Source organism: Phascolarctos cinereus, unplaced genomic scaffold (genome assembly GCF_003287225.1).
Source record: "Phascolarctos cinereus isolate Bilbo 61053 unplaced genomic scaffold, phaCin_HiC Scaffold_5;HRSCAF=322, whole genome shotgun sequence".
NCBI classification, from domain to species: domain Eukaryota; kingdom Metazoa; phylum Chordata; class Mammalia; order Diprotodontia; family Phascolarctidae; genus Phascolarctos; species Phascolarctos cinereus.
Window position 1 is genome coordinate 44,035,738 of NW_027555958.1, and position 12,137 is coordinate 44,047,874.

Genomic DNA, 12,137 nt, shown 5'->3' on the forward strand with positions numbered 1-12,137 from the left:
TCTTGTCTGTCTGAGTACAATTTTATAGTGTCCAGAGCTCCGACTGGAGGTTGGGGTCCTTTGTGAACGAGTCCAGAAGTGGCTGCCCTTCCTTCTCACTCCACATGATCAGTCTGTATTATTTCATTAGGCAGTTCAGCATTTCAGGGGGCCAGGATCTCATCAGTATGGCTATTCCCTTAACTAACCCTTCTGACACCTTCGCTGCTATAGCTGAAATCACTAGTAACAGCACTAGGCTGGTTCTTGGAAGACAAGCATTCAAAGCCTTTCCACTTTGGCAGGATCTCTCAATCAGAGCTATGTTCCTTTGGCAAAACCTTCAAGACCCCAGGGTCACCACCAGGCATTTCGGTGTTGCTTCATTATGTATGGAAAATCTGAGGTACGCAAAATTTTAGAATTGCAATGTGCTTATATATAGACATGTTACGGCAAAAATCCAAACACCAGCTACCGGGGACCTTCACCAGAGGAATCTTTGTGATATCAGCATTTAACACAAAGGTCATGGGAAGAACACAGTAATAATAGTAATGTTATGGAAACTAATAGGATTATTCTCATTCTGATGATTAATATGTCTGCTGGAATTAACCTCATGATTTTAATTTTACTTGCTAGGAGGCTAAATCTCCGACTTAAACACAGCAAATATTCTAAATAACAACACTTAGAAAGCTAATATTTGTAATGATTATCCTTATAAATAGCTTATTTTTCTTCCTTTGTTCTAATACCTATAGCAGAAAATAACAATTAGAAATTTTGTTAATTAGGGTCCTGTTTATATTTATGTGGCCATTTGTAATTTAGTCATTTGTTTGAACAAAGTTCTTTTGGGGTCATCTGTAGCCATCTGTAAGTGATAGTATTTATATTTCACAGATATTTGAATTTTAGGTATCTGAGATTCCTAGAAAAAGACCTTGAGGGTTATCACCAACACAGTCATGAACTAAAGAAATTATCCTTTAAGAATGCAGTTATATACATGTTTCTAATTAATGTATATATAATTTGTTCCTCCCCTTTGTAGACCTTATCCCCTGATCATGGCCACCCCTCCCTCTCTCCCTTCTCCCCTACTACACATAACTCTTTTTTTCTCTTTGGTGAGGCATTCGGGGTTAAGTGACTTGTCCAGGGTCACACAGCTAGTGTCAAGTGTCTGAATCCGGATTTGAACTCGGGTCTTCCTGACTCGAAGGCCAGAGCTCTATCCACTGCGCCACCTAGCTGCCGCTACACATAACTTCTGAGAGTGAATATTTCGCTTCCTAGAGAAAAAAAAAATCACAGAAACACACCTTTTCGTGTCTACCTATAGTTTATTCAACTTTCTTCTGGTGGAGTCCTGTCTTTCTGATTTTGTCTCATTTGTGTGCAACTATATCTTTGTGTATGAATATCTCACACTTTTAGTATGATCAAAGTTTTGAGTTGTATTCCCAGTTCTTCCCCCCAAGGCCTTCTTTTTTGCCTCAGTAGGTGCCAGATTGCCCAGGCAGTGTGGAAGGAGACAGCATTGGCTGCTGCTTCTTGGGGACTGGTGAGTGGGGGTGAAGGGAGAACCATCTTTCCCAGAAAGGAGCAATGGTCTCAGTAACAAGCCAGACACAGATAGGGCCTCTTCCTTCCAGAAAGAAACCTTCTTGTCATGGTCCAATACACCTATTACATTTTTTTTCACACTGTAATAAATTAATGGGAGGGAAGTTCAAATTGAGTAAATTAAGTGCCTTTTAGAATTGTTCTCCATATTACACATGTAAACAATAAATCTGTTTTATTTCTTAATCCAGCTAAAATGAATTGTTAGCTGTGTTTTCCTGGCAGTATACTCACTTTGGAGGGTTAGCTGGAGGTCTAGAAGGCTCCTCTAGGGCTTTCTGATGCCTATTTAGAAGACAAAATAAAGGTTGATTTCTCTTACATGCCACATTTCAATATAGTTTAATTTGATTTTCTATTCCCCTATATATGAAAATAAGCAAAGACTTTAGAAAGTACTAGAAATGTAAAAAGGAAACAGGGCCTGCCCTCAAGAAGCTTACACTGTTAGGAGTAGGGGGAGTAGGGGAGGAGTATACAGCAAGTGCCTACGCAAATAAGTATAATGCAAGGAAAATGGAGGAGAACACTGAAAACGGGATGAGTTCCGGCTTCATGGAGGACATGATGCCTGAGCCTTGAAGGAAAACAAAGTTCCTGAGAGGCAGATAGGAGGAGGCAGTATGGTTTAAAAATAGCCGGTAGTTTAATTTGGCTAGAACACAGTGTTTGAACGGGAGAACAGGATGAAATAAAACTGGAAATGTAGGTGGGCGCCAGATTGTGGAAGGCCTTAAATGCCAGGCTAAGGAGTTTTTAAAGCTGATATGTCTCAGAATATTTTAGGGTTCCCTTCCTACTCCCCACCCCCTCTTCTAGTTATGAAGACAAATCTCTAATCTGTCCCTTTTGGCAGGGGGTGGGGTGGGTGTTTTGTCCTTTGCTTCAAACTCTCAGGTACAGACCAGTCTTAAGACCTCTTTTCATGACTTAAGTTAAACAGTATCTGTGTCCATGGGAAGATGGGTTAAGGTTGAAGAGAGAAAGGGAGCTTTTTCCCAGATCTAAAAATAAGCAAGGACTCCTGTGTTCAATTCAATATTTATTAAGTTCCTGCTATGTGCAAGGCACTGTGCTGAAGCACCGAGGATACAGAAACAAAGGAAAATTCCTAACTGGATTCTTAATAAGGTTATGTGTATCTAAAAGACTGAGCACAAATGCCTTCTGTTGAAATGCTCTGGAATGTATTTAGTGTGGGTACAGGTATCACTGCCAACTATTTTACAAACCAAGAGTTCTTTTGCCCCCTTCTAACGTTTTCCATTTTCTTCCCTCCCTGGACCCGCCCCCCCCTTGTCACTGCATTATAGATCTTCACAATCATCTGACAGATTTTATGCATGTTTGTGCTAGGAACAGCTTAGATAAGTAAAAGCTAACCATTAACTCCTATGATGTTACTATGGTTCATTTAAATAGGCCTACCTGGAATTTAAGGCTTTCCAACTAATTAAATCCAGATAATAGTTCATTTCAGCAGACGCATCATCAGGCTGCCAACAATCCTATTAGTTTCAGTAATATTACTATTTATCTTAATTTATACCAGAAGTTACTTTTCTAAAATATAACCAGTATCTTCCAGAGCAAAGTGTCTTTAACATGAATAATTTTTTTCTTTTTCTTCTGCTTGTTCCTTTTTTAATTATTAAACTTCATTTTGTTACATCACAGAAGACTTTAGTGTACTCATAATTAAATCTCCCATAATGTGTAATTTCTCCAGTGAAGTGAACTCTGGTGACCATGATTGTGAGCAAGTCGTTGTCATGTGGTTGTCATAACTGTATATTCTCTTAGATCTGTTTTGTTCACTCTGCATCACTTCATATAGTTCTTCCTGTGTTTCTTTGCAGTTTTTGGAAAAAAGAAATTGTACTTTAGAGTCCCACTTTTCCCCACATCTCCAACATTTATCATTTTCCTTTTCTGTCATGTTAGCCAATCGGGTAGGTGTGAGGTGGTGCCTCAGAGTTGTGTTAATTGCATTTCTCTAATCAATAGTGACTTAGAGCATTTTTTTTCATATGACTATAGATAACTTTGATTTCTTCTGCAGTTACAATTAGGGCTGCAGTGAGTTTCTTCAGATAGGGTTTTCCTTGTTTTCAATAAACTCCTGGAGGTATAAACCCAATCAATTGCTGGCTAGTAAAATGTAAGCCTCTTTAGGACAAAGGGCTATTTCAGCTTTTGCTTGTATCTACTATTGCCTTGCTTAAATTGTCACTTAATAAATGTCTGAATTGTTTTGTTGAATTGAATGAACAATTTTATAACATCTCTTGCATGATTCCAAATTGTTTTCCGAAACAGCTGGACCAATTCATGGCTCTACCAGCAGTTAGTTACTCTCTTCTTTCATTCCTGTCATTGAATTTTTTCATCTTTTACCACTTTTGCCAATTTTTGAGTATGAAATGATAACCTCAGAATTTTAAAAATCTGCATCAATATAAAACTTTCGATGAGGTACTTAAAGTGAAGTAACCAAAACATGTTATAGCTGGAAGGGACCTCAGCTTAACCCCTCATTGTACAGTTGAGGAAACTAAGGCCCAGGGAGATTCAAGAGCTTGCTTCAGGTCACACAGTTAGTTTGATATAGCTAAGGTGCAGCTCTCCCACAATTCATAAACCCCAGTTTTGGCCAGAAGTTTCCATCCCCTTTCCCCAAATCAAACTTAGCCATCCCATGGCCTAGCCTGAGCTTGTCCCATCTTTGTTTCTCCATCCTTTGGTAGATGTATATGAACAAGGAGCAAAATGGGCAAATCGCTAATGATTAGATCCTGGATTGCTGAGGAAATAGCTGGCCCTAAACATATTGGAAAGGAAATAGAGTTGATTTAGGGTTCCCTCCACTCCATGTGCTTTTGTTTTCCCTTTAGGGTGCTCCTCCATGCTATGGGACTCACTGTTCTCTTCATATTTGCTGAGTGTGGGGCAGCTAGGTGGCACAGCGGGTCGAGCACCAACCTTGGAGTCAGGAGGACCTGAGTTCAAATCTGAACTCAGACACTTGATATTTATGAGCTGTGTGATCCTGGGCAAGTCACTTAACCCCAATTGCTTTGCTAAAAACAAAAAAAAAATTGCTGAGTGTCCCCAACCCCAGCCATGGCACTTAACTTAGGCTTGCCTTCCAAGAGAAGCCTCACGTTCTGGATTATTCCCTGACATCATCAAAGTAATTCTGCATAAAGTCAGCCTTATGCATGAATAAGGCCAACCACTCACCCCTTTGGTATGATTTTTAGGTGAAGAGACCCTGCCTTTAAAAACCTCTCCCACAGGTGGCTAGGTGGTGTAGTGGATGAAGTACCAGCCCTGGAGTCAGGAGGACCCGAGTTCAAATCCAGCCTCAGATACTTGACACTTCCTAGCTATGTGACCCTGGGCAAGTCCCTTAACCCTGACTGCCTCACCAAAAAAATAAAAATAAAACCTCTCTCACTAGCCTATGATAATATTTGAAATTTTGCTGTTGAAATGTATTCTCCTTCATAGTAAAATTCGATAGACATTCTTTTAAATACTAATATTCTGAAGGACTCACAATATCAGTCATCTTTCATTTTATCAAAGGTTTTCTTTCCTAAATAAAGAAATTGGCTAGCAGGGGTATTTGAGAGGTAAGAGAAAGGTAAGAAGCTCTAAATAAAGGCTCCATCTAATGCACGGTTTTGCAGAGCTGGTCATATCAAATGGCTGGATAACTAGTCTGACTGATAGAAGGTAAAGCTTCAGTGGCTAGTAATGTCTTAATGTGGTCCTTCCCCCAGGTGACATTGTTTGCATTTTAATGCTTTAATCCAAAGGTTAGAGGTAGTGGGTTTGAAGGTACCTTTCAGATCCCTCGGGCAACTCTTAAGATGAGTCACAAACGAGTTTTAGTTCCTGGACATGGAAATGAGCCAGTTAGCAGAACTGGGTTGGCTTCTGTTTAGTATTCTCAACCTTGCCATCAGAGGGCACTGGTGATGTTAGGTGCAGAGTGGCATCAACACAACTTTATGTGTCTAACCTGTTATAGAAGGGTTACTGGAAGCTGGTGAACTTTTACAATGTTACTGTCCTCGGTGGGGAAGAACTGTGCCAGAGAAGAGTGTTAAAGATGTTACCAGAGAGGTGTATGACTGAAAAAAAGGTGTGCAAGTCATGTGATGAGAATTGATAGCCTCTGTTCCATTGATATATCTACAAGGTTCTCATCACGTTGGGTAGTCACCATAGGATAATTTATGGGAGGGCAGAAGAAAGAGTTACACAGAATGAGAGTGTATGGAATGAGCCGCCATCTTCATGGCTGAAGTTCCAACCCTGATTATCTTATGGATCCTTTAAAATATGAAAACATTATCTCAGAGCCGGGGGGGGGGGAAGGAACAAGTATTAATCAATGCCTACTATGTGCTAGGCATTTTTAAAAATATAACCTAATTTGATCCTCAGAACTCTACGAATATAGGTGCTATTATTATCTCCATTTTACAGTTAAATTGTAAAGTTTACATTTCACTGTAAACTGTAGTTTAAAGTGAGGCAAACAGTTTAAGTGACTTGTCCAAGGTCACATAGCTGGTAAGTGTCTGAGGCCAGATTTGAACTCAGGTCTTCTGACTCTATGCCTAGCTCCAGTCCATGAGGCCACCAGCTACCTCATGAACCTTTTCCGTGTCATTGGTGGTTTTTTTTTTTTTTATCATTCCAGTGGATATTGGTGACTCATATCTCAGGTAGGAAATACCCTTCCACAAACTTCTTCCCTTGGAATCTGTGCCAGTGGTTTTTCCTGGGTTTCTGCCCTTTGGATCACTTCCACATTGGACTACACTCCTTTCCCAAACCTCTGCAGCAGCACAGAGATGGTTTTGCCCCAGCCAGGAGCCTGATCCAGCCCCATCAGCTTCTTGAGAGTCTCAGAGAAATGAATCCCTCCCTGCCTTAGTGGAATCCAGACCATAAACATGGGGAAAGACTCAGAATAAACATGTAAACTGAGGGCATTCCCATGCTTGAGAAATTCTGTTCACAGGATCATAAATTCAGAGCCAGAAGGAATCATAAAAGTAATACAGAAGAATCCCAAAATTTCTAATCTAATTCCATTCAAACAGAAAAAGAATCCTCACTATATCATGCCCAACCAGCATCCATCCAGCTTGTTTGAAGACACCTGAGGAAGGGAGGGATCCGCCATGTCCCCAGGAAGTCTGTTACATTTTGGGGTCACTAATTGTTAGCAAGGTCTTCCTGGTGTCAAGTTCATTCCTCTTGTGCTGCTTAGGCCCACTGCCACTGGTTCTGCCTTCTTGGGTCAAACCGAACTCACTCAGTCCTTCGTCCACTTGACAGCCCTTCAGGTATTGGAATACAGCTATGATGACATGCTCAAGAATGAAAATCTGAAGCCACAAAGGGAAACGATTACAAGGAGGAAGAAAAAGGGTGATTTCTCTGAAGAGGCTAATGTGAATATACAGGAACTCAGTAATCAACTTAGATTTTAAAAACAAGTATACAGAAGATGGAGGCAAAGCCAGGTATGGAAGATGGATATAAGACCTTGGCATGATCCTGGGGAAATCCTGTGGTGATATTTAACCAGTTCCTTCAACTGATCCTCATATGAGGGGGACTCAAGACCCTTTACATACAGGTTACCATGTTCTGGATACTCATCAGCTTATTAATGTCTTTTTCAGACAGTGGTGCTCAGAACTGAACGATTCTCTAGATGAAGTCTGATTAGAAGAGACTATGGTGGTATTTTCAGCACCCTGTTCCTGGAAACTATACCTTAATGTAATCCAAGGTCACGTTAGCTTTTTTGGTGGCCACCTCATACTGCTGACTCAAATGGAATTTACAGACTTCTAAAACCCCAAGCCTTTTTCAGAATCACTGCTGTCTAAACATGCCTCCCCATTCTTGTACTTAGGAACTTGATTTTTGTACACAAGCCTTAAGGTTCTCTCCACATTTGTCCATATTAAATTTCATAGTATTAGATTAAGACCAATCAATGTTACAGCCTGTCTTTGGGATTTTTAAAAATTCTGATTCTGGCATCCACTATTTTAGGTATCTGTCCCAACATTGTGTCATCTACAAATCTGGTGATGATGCCATCTGTGCCTTTATTCAAGTCACTGATAAATATGTCAAACAGTACAGAGCCAAGCACTGACCCCTGAGGTTCTCCAGGCTTTGTGCTACATTCATAGTGAACCAGCTACTCTTTGAGCCACTCTGTCTAGCCATGTCTGAATCCATGTAACTATTTTCATCTAGTGTACATTTCTCCATTTTCTCACAACTCTGCTAAAATCTAGGTATGAAAGCATATATACAATATTCATCTTGTCTACCAGTTTAATTACTAAAAAAAAATGAGTTTTGTCTGGCATAAATTGTTGATGAAACCGTGCTGGCTCTTTATAATTAGCACTTCACCCTGTGTATGTCAGTCCACACCTTTCCCTTGTCAACCATATATTTAATGATCCAGTCTAGAATTTTTCCCAGGAATTAAAGTAAAAATGACTGACCTATAATATGCAAACTGTTTTTTCTCTTTTCTCTTTTTTCTCTTCCCATTTTCCATGATCATTCAAATGAAGTTCAGCTGGCCCTAAGTGACTTGAATTCATCAAAGGAAACTGTGTGCTGTCATACCGTCCCCTTACTTACCTTGAGCTTTCAACTCCTCATTAGTCACTTTTGGTCTTTCATTTCCAGGGCAGAGAACACAACAAAATAAGAAATTAGCCGCTGTCTTGCCTCTGTTGTCAGTTATCCTGTCTATCCCAAGCAAAGGTCCTCTCCCTCCTTTAATCCTTTTTCAGTCATTATCATCATCATAGCATTTATACATTTATGTGACACTTTAAGGCTTGCAAAGTATTTTTACAAATATCTCATTTTATCCTCACAACAGCCTGGGAAGAGGAGGAAACTGAGATAGGCAGAGGTTAAGTGGCTTGTCCAGGGTCACTGTGCTAAAAAGTGTCTGAGGGGGGATTTGAACTCAGATCTTCTTGACTCCAAGCCCAGCACTCTATTCATTGCACCACTTACCTGCTTCCCAATTGTTGTTGTTGTTTGCCCTTCATTCTCGAAAAGGACCATGGCATCAGGGAGGTGATGCCATGACATGCAGGGAAATTTGACTTAAGTGAGAGTGGGCCATGCAAAGTCACCAGCCTCACTTTCTCCTCAACAACACCTGCTTGCCAATATAGCTTTAACAAAAAAAGCCACCACCAACAAAACCCTCATCATCATCCTTAACTCTGTCAGCTTAAACCCATTCTGAACTTTTGCATTTGTACCATTTTCGCAGGCTCATGCCAAGGACTTATAAATCGATTCTCTGTTACCTCGCTTTGTCGTCCTATTCTGTACATTTGTTTTAAAAATCTGTTGATTACTGAATTGCCAGGCATTCACATTAGTCTCTTAAGACGAATTCCTGGTTTGTTTGGGTTTTTTTTTTTTCTCATTGTAATTGTTTCCCTTTGTGTCTTCAGATTTTCATTTTAGAGCATCTGTCATCTATATTGGGCTAACTTTCCATGCAGAATTTTAGTACGTGAGATTCTACATATTTTTCCTCTAAACTTTTTAAAATCAGTTCTCCTAAATTCTAGGGTACATGTCAATCCACACCTGAATTTTCTGCCATCTATCACAAACCAGCAGGGTATTGTCACTTTTCCTCAAGATTCATATCATTTCTACCCCAGCAACTAGTTAGTGAAAAACGTTAGTGAAAAATCAGATCCAGAATAAAATTTAGTTAATCTATTTTTATTAGTTTATTTTGATTTATCAAGAATCATTTCCATAAGCTTTTGAGTTTAAAATTTTTCTCTCCCTCCTCCCTCTACAAGACTACGCGCGAGCTGATACAGGCTATACATATATATTCCTATTAAACATATTTTTCACATTAGTCAAGTTGTAAGGAAGAATTAGAACCAATAGGAGGAACCACCAGAAAGAAGAAACAAAACAAAACAGAAGAAAAAAAATAGCAAATAGTATGCTTTGATCTGCATTCCAACTCTGTAGTTCTTTCTTTGGATGTGGATAGCATTTTCTATCATGAGACCTGTGTAGATGTCTCAACCTTACTTTTCTCTTCTGGAGAGTTGAAAGAGTCTTTTAACCTTTCAACTTTGAATTCAACAAGCATTTTTTAAATGTCTTCTATGTACAAAGCTGTGTGGCCAGGGGAAACAGAAAATTTCGATAAGACCACTTACTGAATTATAATACAAAATAGTACCCATTATGTGCATAAAGTACAAACAAAATACTACAGGGATCTTTTGTGATCTATATTCCTTGCTTCTACTTCCTTACTTCCCCCCCTGCAAATTCAGCCCTCAACTGAAATTGCTCTAAGGTGACCAGGAATTTCTGAATTGCTAAATCTGTGGCCTTTTCTCAGGCCTCATCCTTCTTTGCAAAATTGGATACTTGACTATCCTTCTCTTCCTGAAGACTTCTTCCTTCCTTGGTCTTTTTATATTTTTAAAAATATTTTTGTTGGTATCTTTTTTTTCATATCACCTACATTTATTTCCCAATATATTCTCCACACACCCCCACCCCAATTTTCCAGAGCCATCCTTCATAATAAAGAGTAGGAAAGGAAAAAACAAAAAACAGTTCAACAAAAGCAACAATGGAAAAAGTTTAGCAATATAGCCACTTTGTGGGTTCCAAACGCAAAGTCTGCACTTCTGTATATAAGTGGGGGATTCATCTTTTCACATCTCTTTTTTAGAGCCAAATTTGGTTATGATGATTTCATAGCATTCAATTTCCATTGTTTTGTTGTTCTTCCATTTACATACATACATTACATGTATATTTCCTGGTTCTGTTTATGTCTTTATATTTGTTCATATAAGTCATCTTCACAATGCTCTTAATCATTTCTTACAGCACAAGTACTATTATATTCATACCTAATATATTACAATATGCCACAATTTGTTTAGCCATTCCACAGTCTATGGGCACCTACTTTGTTCCCAGTTCTTAGCTGCTACAAAAAATACTGCTAAAATATTTTGGTATCTGTCTTCTGTTTTAATCATTGATCTTTTGGGGATATAATTGGGATCTCTCAGATCTAGACATCCTAGGCCCAGGGGGTCTGAGGTCTTAGATACCAGAGAGGCACCATAAAGAGCTATGATGGCAAGAAGAAAGGCTTATGGCAAAACCCAGAAGAAGAGGATGCCTCAAAAATGTACAAGCAGAGCCTCAAAGAAAAATATAGCTTGGACCCAAGTCTAACAAGAATTCCTAGAAAAGTTAAAGCAAAGGGCATAGTGGAGAGAGCACCGGCCCTGAAGTCAGGAGGACCAGAGTTCAAATCCGGCTTCAGGCACATAACACTTACTAGCTGTGTGACCCTGGGCAAGTCACTTAACTGCCTCACCAAAAAGAAAAAAAAAAGTTAAAGCAAGAATTTAGAAAAGGAGCTAAAAATCTTTAAGCTCCAAATGAGAGCTATGGAAGAGAGATGTGAAAAGAGAATTAACAGCTTCGAACAAGAGGTACAAAATTTTATACACAAAAATAACTCCCTAAAAATTTGAATTAATCAAATGAGACATCAAGAAATATCAAAACAAAGTAAAACTGGAAAACTAGATGAAAATATGAGGTATCTCAAAGCAAAACAACTGATCTGGAAAACAGGTCATTTAAGAATCACTGGACTACTTGAAAGCCATGATCAGACAGATATTATATTTTAAGAATTCATAAAAACTGCCCAAATCTCTTAGAAACAAAGGGGAAAGTAGAAATTAAACCAATCTACCAGCCACCTCCTAAAAGAAACCCCAAAATCGATTCAAAGCTCCTAAGTTAAATAAAAAACATTGCAAGCATCCAGAAAGAAAGAATTCAAGTATGGCAAACTCACAGTCAGGATTATATATAATTTAGCAGCCACCAATATAAAGGAGCAGGGAGCTTGATATAAGCTTACAACCAAGAATACCCAGAAAAACTAAGCGTAATCCCACATGGAGGAAAACAGATCTTTAATGAAATAGAGGACTTCTAAGCATGCTTGATGAAAAAGACCAGAGCTAAGTAGAAAATCTGACATACAAACACAGGAATCGAGAACTATAAAAAGATAAACATAAACATGCAATCATAAGGGACTAAACAAGGCTAAACTTTTTCATTCTTACTGGAGAGATGATGGATGTGGCTTCTCAGAACTCTATCACGATGAAGTCAGGGAGGTAGTCTAATTTGACAGAGGGCCTGGGGTTGATTCTCTTATGTTTTGATTCTCTCTTTTTTTTTTTTTGAAAGGAGAAAGATCAAGGGAGAGCACAAATATGGTCCCCCTCTACCACAAATTATGCAGTTAAGTTTCCCACATTTGAGGAAATCACAGGGGTGGTATGCAACGGATAAGCCTCACCCTGGGGAAACTACCTTCGTAATTATGGAATCACCCCTAAAAGAAGAAT

The 12,137-nt window shown here is 39.0% G+C and overlaps 1 pseudogene; it reads right to left on the bottom strand.

The window, feature by feature from the left end:
• Nucleotides 1-11,987: 11,987 nt before the first annotated feature.
• On the bottom strand, nt 11,988-12,137 carry LOC144458144 (U1 spliceosomal RNA; annotated as a pseudogene).